Source organism: Benincasa hispida, unplaced genomic scaffold, assembly GCF_009727055.1.
Source record: "Benincasa hispida cultivar B227 unplaced genomic scaffold, ASM972705v1 Contig587, whole genome shotgun sequence".
Taxonomy (NCBI): domain Eukaryota; kingdom Viridiplantae; phylum Streptophyta; class Magnoliopsida; order Cucurbitales; family Cucurbitaceae; genus Benincasa; species Benincasa hispida.
In genome coordinates this window covers 183352-192394 of record NW_024064949.1, presented here as the reverse complement: position 1 = coordinate 192394, position 9043 = coordinate 183352, and the positions used below count along the sequence as shown (strand labels likewise).

The 9043-nt window shown below is 36.7% G+C and overlaps 1 long non-coding RNA gene across 1 annotated transcript in view; it reads left to right on the top strand.

Moving 5' to 3' along the window:
• The window catches only part of LOC120069790, a 15332-nt gene extending 8006 nt beyond the window's left edge, over nucleotides 1–7326 (top strand). The window contains exon 3 of the long non-coding RNA XR_005479695.1: nucleotides 7196–7326. This is a non-coding gene — a long non-coding RNA (uncharacterized LOC120069790). The remainder of the gene's footprint in view (nucleotides 1–7195) is intronic.
• The last annotated feature ends 1717 nt before the right edge of the window (nucleotides 7327–9043 follow it).

Here is a 9043-nt window from a genome sequence, read left to right as displayed (position 1 = left end):
AAAGAGACTTTGAAGGCAATAGTCAATAACAAAATCTTGTTTAAAGACAAAAGAAGGCTCCCATTGTAGGTCTTTGCCTCTAAACAATTGGGAAGCCTAAAGGGAGTGCTATCTCTGACCTATCTACCATTCATATATGATGCTGGAAACGACCAGATCTAGGAGGCTACTCAAATTTTACCACCATCCGTCCACTCGAAAATGAACCTCATGGCATGAAAGAATGTCCGTTAGTATTCTATTAATAAATTAGCACCAGATAATATTATTAGGATCCAGAAAAAACAGTGGGAGGATGAGATAGAAAAAGATAAGTAACCGTGAAGAGTATGCTTTTGTATAAAAGACATATATGGTTTCTTAAAAGATGTTCTATGGTGGCAGCGTATTACCAAGATGGAAGGATCAGTTTGATTGTTTCTGCGCAAAATTACATCTTTCTACCTTGGTATAAAGGATGATTATAAGAACTGGCAAATCACTAATCAGAGAAATAGAGAGGCCCATTTCAAAGAAGTATCTACTCTCCAAGGTCGTATACCAAAGTAGTCAAAAATAGGCGAAAAGAACAGAACAAAAAAAGGTATGCAGGTAATATGCATTATGAAATGTAAGAAGGAGCCCAATCTACACAATATGGAGTTCATATTAGAACTAATTGTGCCTTAATATCTCAAAGTATGGAACAATGAACAATAAAGTATGGTCCATAGTAAGAGATGCCAATAAGTAATAGTCTATACACTATGGCTCTGACATGTATATTGTCTGGGACTGAAATATATAGGAAAAAATAAGAGGCGAAAGTGATATAATGAAATACATCCTGTATTTCAGATAAAACATAAATTAAACAACAATATGTCGTGTTGTTGTACCGAGTGATCGTTTGTCCTTGCCCGCCAAAAGAAGCACCGCATGATAGCGTCACAACCATAATATTCATGCAGATTTCGATGTCTTCTAGCAAAAGCTATGCTCGATAAGTCTCATTTAAGAAATTTATCGATTTTCCTACTGTCAAACAAATAGAAACAAACACCTGTTATTTATGTTCTTTGTAGCTGTACAATGTTCTGATTATAACGGTCAAGTCTGGAAGAAAATTAATGGAGAAAAACCCTTCTATTCCTTCAACAAAGTCATAATTCTTCAAAAGTTCATTGTTATCAAATCCCCTCCCAATGATGCACCATAACGTGCCTATCCCTGTACCATTTATTAACCGCACACTCACTAATAAAGAAACTAATTAACAAAAAAAAATTACATTGTGTAACTCTTTTTGCAAAACTAGAAAAGCTTTTTCAAAGCATCATCCTTATGTTTTAGTATCAAACCCAAGTAAATCTTGAAAAAAAAAATCATCAACTATCCCAATAAAAGGCATAATAGTTCCTCTCAAAACTAGCAATTCTAGAAGGGTCAAATATAGTCCATGTGTAAAGTTGAAAGAGGTCTAGTTGTAGAGATCACATTTTTAGATTTGAAGAGGACTTTAGTTTTGCTTTTACCCATTTGACAAGCTCACACAACTTTGTTTTTTCAAATTTAATTTGGGAAGATCTCTAACCAAAGAATTCTCTTTGGAAATAATTTGAAATTAAGGTGTCATGCTAGCATGTCCTAGTCTCTCATATGCCATAACCAAGAATCATTATGCAAAGCCGATAAACATTTATCATTAATAGGGCAATCATCAAATCAACATAATATATAAACATTTCTTTCTCTATTTCCAATAAATATAACTTTCTATCACTACATAGCATTTTCCAATGATGCAATTTATTTTTATCAAACACAACTCTAAAGCCTTTATCACACAATTGACTAATACTAAGTAAATCATGCTTCAAACCATCAACCAAAAGTACATTTTCAATTAAAATAGAAGATTCATTACCTATACTACCTTTACCAATTATTTTACCTTTCTTGTTGTCACCAAAGGTTACAAGACCTCCATCCTTTTTAGAGAGAGAGACAAACTTGGATGGGTCTTCCATCATGTGCCTCGAGCAACCACATCCAAGTACCACTTGTTTTTCTTAGAGGCTTTCAAACAAACCTCATCATTTTGTTCATCCTCTAGGGCCCATGTACTTTTGGGCATTTAAATTTTGCTATTGAGTTTGTAAGTCCGTTTTGATCGAGGAGCAAGAGTTGCATAAGAGATTGGTGGAAAACTAAGCCAAAACAGAGCAAGCTTCTGGTCGAAGTTCCGACTTAAGCTATGCAACGCTATGGTCGGTGCTACGATGTTTTGAGCGCTGTGTCGCGGTGCCCTGTCGCAGCGCAGCGTTGCAACTTGTGGCAGAAGACCAGAGTGCAACGATGCTCTCTCCTAAGCACTGTTGCATTCCAAACGTCCGACACTACCCTGCAACTATAAATAGTTTTCTTTCATTTTTGTTGAAAGGGAGGAAGCACGAGTTCGATGGAGGCTGGAATTTCTCTCTGTATCAATTAGTCTCTATGGTAATTTTGTTTCCTATCTAGGTTAGATTTTGATTTCTTTTTTATTTATAATTAATAACTTGTAATTCTTCATGAATTTATCTATGGATTTATGAAGTAATTTAATGTTGTTTCTATTTCAAGAGTTCTTACAAATTCTTTTGAGTTTTCTACTTTTCTTCATCATTAGCAATTTGAATTTGAGCATTCTTGAATCTGATTTTAATTGTTGAAACATGTTGAATGATCTATATCTTGAGCATGTTTAGCCAGATGCTTGGTTTTGTCACATTCACTCATGATTGAATACGTTGCTTTTAATGTGTTTGATAGAATGTCTAGCCAAGATCTCTGAGAGGCAATAGTAATTTTGTGTTGAATGGTTGGCTAACCTAGGATGCACTAATTACTATATTTGGAGAAAATTCGGTTAATTAAGTAAGCTATCTTAACAATTAATCGATGCAATTGAATCCTAGAACTTAATGTGTGTGTTTTCTCTTTTATATGACCGCTAAGGAACCCAAAAAAGGTAGAATCATGTAGATAGATTAGGGTTAGGGCTATCCTACCTTAATCGTTGATTAGGACGCTTTCTTGACTAGGTTATGCTAGTTGTCCACCTCTGTAAAGACTAGTTTAATCTAGATTAAGTAAGTAGTTGTGTGCTTAATCCATTGTGAATTAAATTTTTAGAATTCAATGATAAGAATCGCAATGAACGTCTAACTTGGATTAGAAGCAAGATTGTTCTAAACTTGGTTACAACTATCCTTTATCTTTTTATTTTTAGCATGTTTCTTGTCTTAATAAAAAATAAAAATAAAAAAAATAAAAAAAAAACCCTTGTTTTATAGCTTTCATAGTTAAGCTTGGTTAAAGAAAGGATTAAATAACATTTCCCTGTGGATCGACCTCTTACTTCTACTTTAACTACGAGTTAGTTAGGTCGTTGTTCGAGCTTTATAAATATATATTTTTTTGTTTCTGGTTAGGTAGAACTAACGACACCTACTTAGCTCCGGACAATAAGCTTGAAAACATTGAAGCTATGAGTGAACTTTGTCTTTAGACTAGACCTTGCATCCAACATACATTTTCCTTAGGTAAAACTTGTGTTGAAAAAAACTTATAGAAACCATGCTAAACATTCATGCGTTCAATCTAGCACGCTTAGAAAAGTATTTAAGGAAACATACTAAGAAACATTGGAAAACTTAGTCACTCACTATCTTTTGCATGCCTCCAAGGGGTTATAGGCTTGTCCTATCTCAGTTTAACCTGTTACATAAGTAAACACCTTTGGTTAATGATATTGGCTCCCTTTCGTGCTTTCTTACTTAAACTAACTTAATTTTTCTAGGCCTATTAATTCCTTAGTTTAATTTATTCTTAGCTCCTCTTTTTTAGTCCATACCTAAATATTGAAACTTAACATCTCCTGAGAACCTTTTAAATCACTTACCCACGTCTAATCACTAAAGCCAATGCAATGCCCCAACACTTAGTCACTTAAGCACTCCTTCAAATTTCACATGTTTTTGGCATTAATTTGCGGCAATTTCTGCTTGGCTACAAATGTTCTTACTTGGCACGAGAGAAATTGTCAAAACTGATTCCATTTCCTTCAACTCTTATTTATACCAAGTCTTGCATGACCAACTAGCTTAATCAGGTGACACTAGGCCACTAACCCATTTTTAAAGCTCCTAATACTTCCACTTAGGCACTAACCTATTTGATTAAGCTAAACTTCTTCATCACATAAATGCATAGGCTTACACTCAACGCCAGTTCCCTCTCGGCCAATACATGCACAACAACCTTCCTCTCGTGCCTTGCCTTAGGCACTCCTACCTCAACACCTTGCTTTGGAACGCTCAGCAGCATGCCCATCTGCCTAACTTAGCCCAACTAAACTTTAATGAGGCCAACGCACACTTCTTGCTATCCTGTCGCCAACGGCAATGCCAACGCCTCAAGCAACCCACACTTAACCTCTTGTCAATGCCTAGCCATCTTGATAGCAACAAAAATGTGTTATCTCTCTCTCTTTAATTCAAGACTGTTAGGCTATTAAATGAGTTTAATTGATGTTTTTATAGGTCTCGAGTGTACAAGAGGTTGAATGAAGCATTCGGTATGGAAAGACGATAAAATGGCCAAGCTAGGAGCTAAATTGCACAAAAAAAGAAAAAGGGCCGAAAAATCACCATGTTGCCCCCAGTCGGAGCTTTGTAACGCTAAAATGGAACGTTGTACAACGCTAGGGGAATGAAGCTTCATATTTTATGTAGAAATAGGAAATCGTTACAATGTTACATGTAGTGTTGCAACGCTATGAAACCAGACAGAGGCACACGCATTGGCTTGCACAGCATTGGGACGCCCAAATATGAACTCGAATCGGTAGTGCAGGGTAGAGGGGCTAGGGGAGGGCACCGAACTTGAGTCAACATTGGTGATTGGTCTGAAATAAAAAAAGGTTAATTTTTTTAGTTTTTTTTTTATTTTGTGGGTCTGGAATAAAAAATTTGAAGTTTTTAGGACGGTCAAAAGGTGAAGCTTTTAGGCCTTTTTTAGTTTCTCAATTTAGGGCCTTTTTTAGTTAGGTTTGGGCTTTTCTTTTGGACTTAGAGTTAGAGTTTGGAATTTGGATATTTAATATTAGGCTTCAACACTATATATTATAAACATATATATAAATCAATTACTTTATATATTATAAATACATATTTATAAAAATATAAATATATCAAACCGGGGTCAGGGATTAATCGGGGTCGGGGTCAGGGCAGGGATACCATCCTCGTCCCTGCCCCATCCCTAGATGGGACCCTAAAAAGTTTTTCCGATTTGCCCCCATCCCCGATCAATCTAGGGAATCCTCAACTAGAACGAGTCGAGGCCCCGTAGGGACCCGCCCTCGTGGGTTTTTTTTGCCAACCCTACTTATCTGTGATCACAGGAATCTGCCCAAAGTAGAAGTCCCGGATGCTTGATCTTAGACTCCAAGGCTCTATTTATAGAGCCAAATGCTGACAACATTGATAATCCCGCTAAATCACCGTCATTACTGATTCGGTAAGTGAGAATGCTACATCATGGTCTGACCGTTTTTCAGAAGGTCTGTTAAGTAGTTCAGACATCTCGAGGTATGTGCTCACATTCGTTTCTTCTGAAGGATCAATGCATTCCACCAACTCTTTGTGGTCATACTTCTATCACGGCTATCACTCTGTATTGCGGCAGCGTGTGCGACCAACTTTTCTTCGTTGAGATCAACGCATGCAGTTGCCTCCTGCGATAACTCTAAAATAGATATTTTGATGCAAGATGACGCATGATATGGGGTTAGCGGGGATTTTTAGTGCAGATCAACGCAAGTTCATTGTTTCACATGAATTCTTAGAAATATCAACGCATGTTCTGCTCATCAACCCTCATCACCCCAAATTTAGAATCATGCTTGTTCTAAAACATGTCTTATACTAAGGAAACTCAAAACTTTCCCTCTGACTTTTCCTCTATGTTGACCAGCTTCTCATAATATAATTCACTTGCACTTTGAGCCTAGGCAGCAGCACTCTCCTCAAGCTTAGCCATTTCTTCTAAGAAATATTTCCTAAGTTTAACTTTGGCAAGTCTCCACTCAAAACTTTTTATTCATCACAGACAACTTTGTTTTTAGCTTTTTACAATGCGATCATTCAAAATGATTCAGAGCTCGTGACTTATTATTAGATTAAGGCGTTGAACCTGGCTATGCTCTTTGTGTTGGCTTACCCCCATGGGTGTCATGCGGGCTTCCAACTTCAGTTGCATGCCATATTCAACTCAACTCTTATCTTAGCTAAATTTAATTTGTGCCAGACAAAGAAGTTGTTACTATGTGTTGATTCTGGTCACCTACTTTCGTTTTGGCTTACCAGCACGAGTGTCATGCGAAGTATCCAACTACGGATTGGTACCTTGAACAACTAAACTCTTATCAGCTTGGGTTTTCCTCTTTGCCCTAACAACAGAGTTTTTATTATGGTCATTTTTTTAAATGTTATCGTATTGTTTATATTGAATGCATTTGCTTGGACCAATCCCACCCCCAAATTTAGAGAGTGACAAAGGTCTTTGCCAAAAAGCTAAAGACAAAATTGTTCAGAGATGTGATAAAAGCGATTTAAGTAGAGGTTTGCACGTAATAAAAATTAGATTGGCAAACTGTTGAAGAAGCTACTAAAGTGAAGTGAGTCATGCAACTTTTAGTGAGTGGATTTAGTGAACTTACATAAATATCATCATGGATGCTAATTTATCAATGCAAAAGAAGGCAGACAGGAAAAAGGGAATTTCAAAAGGATAATGCATGCAAGATAACAAGAAAAGAAAGATGTAGGCAGAATGGTGATCGCGTCAATACTTAGAATTCATGTGGAAGAATTCATCATGCATTGAATAAAGGAGAGACTTCTTCTTTCGAAACAACACACCGAGAGGAAATTATTAAGGCACCAAAAATGACCAAGCGCAATACACCATATCCAAGAAAAGCAACCATAAATCCAAAACGACAATAACCAAATAAATCAACTAAAGAAGTTAACTAGGAAAGCAAAGTAGAGATAGAGTAGAAGACATCCCTAAAGGAAATTTGAATGAAGCCACCGCAAGGACTCTTCAACGTAGGGGATCGAACTTGTCTGCTTAGGTCAAAGGCAACAAACAATTGTCAGCAAAGTTGTTTTTTTTTTCTTGAAATCCAAAGAATTTTTCTTACTTTATACATAACATAGGTCATCGATTCAGTATTGGATAAAAAACGAAAAAAATGGGGTTCAAATCATTTTATCGACATGAGTGTTCTATATCGAAAAAAAAAATCCCAACAAATTTGAAACGATTTATGTATTAACATAATAGTAGAAAGAGTATCATGCTGCATCCGGACTTCAAACAGTTTAGCTTTAACCATGTTAATAGTCCCACATTATTGGTTGATAGAGAATCAAAGTTGATTTACCAATGAATCACGAAATGCTATGGTTCTTCAATATGATTTCTTCATTTTGTCAGAAGTAATTCACGGGATCATGCACCTTTTTGTATACTCATTGTCCCAACCACTATAGCCTCCAGCAATCATCAACCACATGACGGTTACCATGCTCCTAAGACTACTTCCAGCTCATGCGACAATTAGTCTTTCGGTCTCAGGGTCAATATTGAATTCAAGCACAACATCGTCACTCAAATATTGTTTGCAACTTGGTCGCATAAGCTACAATATGCCTAAGATCAAAAGGGGGCCTACGAAAGCACAAAACTTAAACAAACTATTAGATGCCAAGTCCCCAGCAATGACGCCAAAAACTTGTTAGGGAATAGATTTGATTTGTTGATATAATATGCGTTGATGATCATGTGATGGTCTAAAGAATATGCGTTAAGCGTTAAGCATGTATGTGATGATCATGTGTTCCTGTCACAAGTTTTCTTGCTATCTCGCCAAGTATAACAAAATCGCAAGTTTCTCGGGATGATTCGAGGTTGAACATGGGAACTTGCAACTAAAAGATGAATGAAAAGTAATGTGTTTGAAGCGGAGAATAAAGATAAAAAGAAAGAAATTGATTAACTATGTGCTACTTCTACTCTTAGCTAAATAGACTGAACAATTAAAGTTTGATTATGAGAATTGATAGAGATGCGACAACTGTTAACGTGTAATAAGATATATGGAAGAGTAGGGTTGGGGAGGAAATTTCACCAAGTCCTTAAGTTTTGCCGCAAGGATAATCCCAGCTTGCCACATTCGCACATCGCATACCTCTTGATGGTCAGCCACATACATTATATCTCTATAATGCATGATTGATGTTGCGTTGAGCATAAGGTTATTCTTATCTCTAGGAACATTTCTTACTTTGCTTAGTGAGTTCCAAAACTACTTACCCTCTCGAACAGCTAGTTATAGCTACTCGATCTTAGACAAGCACTGTGATAATCTCGCACTAAGCAAACAGGATTGAATCACTATACTCGCGTGTCACACACCTCTCGATGGTCCGCTACATGCATTATATCTCTATGACGCATGATTGAGTATGTGATAACCTTGTAATCTACACTTAGCTCATAGGGGTGAAAGAAAAAGATGATAAAGTAGAAGAAGATAATGAAAATGATATTGAAGGAATTAAAGAGATGCATAAGTGTATTAATGTCTTAAGCCAAAATATTATGCAATACAGAGGTAAGAAAAGAGGTGGAAAGCTAGATGTAGGCAATCTCTTACTTCCATCAGATGTATGTCAAGGCTGCTGGTGGTGTAATGGATGGGTGGTGGAGTAGTCTCTCTCGAGCTCTATCTCCGACGAAGCTCCGGTCATCAATCGGAGGAAGTTGTGGAAATGAAGAAGTCTCAAAGAAATTTTTGCTCATGCTCTTGTCTGTGATCACAAGAATCTGCCCAAGGCAGAAGTCACGGATGTTTGATCTGAGACTCCAAGGCTCTATTTATAGAGTCAAACACTAATAACTTTGATAATCCCGCTCCAAATCATCGCTATTACTGACGCAGTAAGTG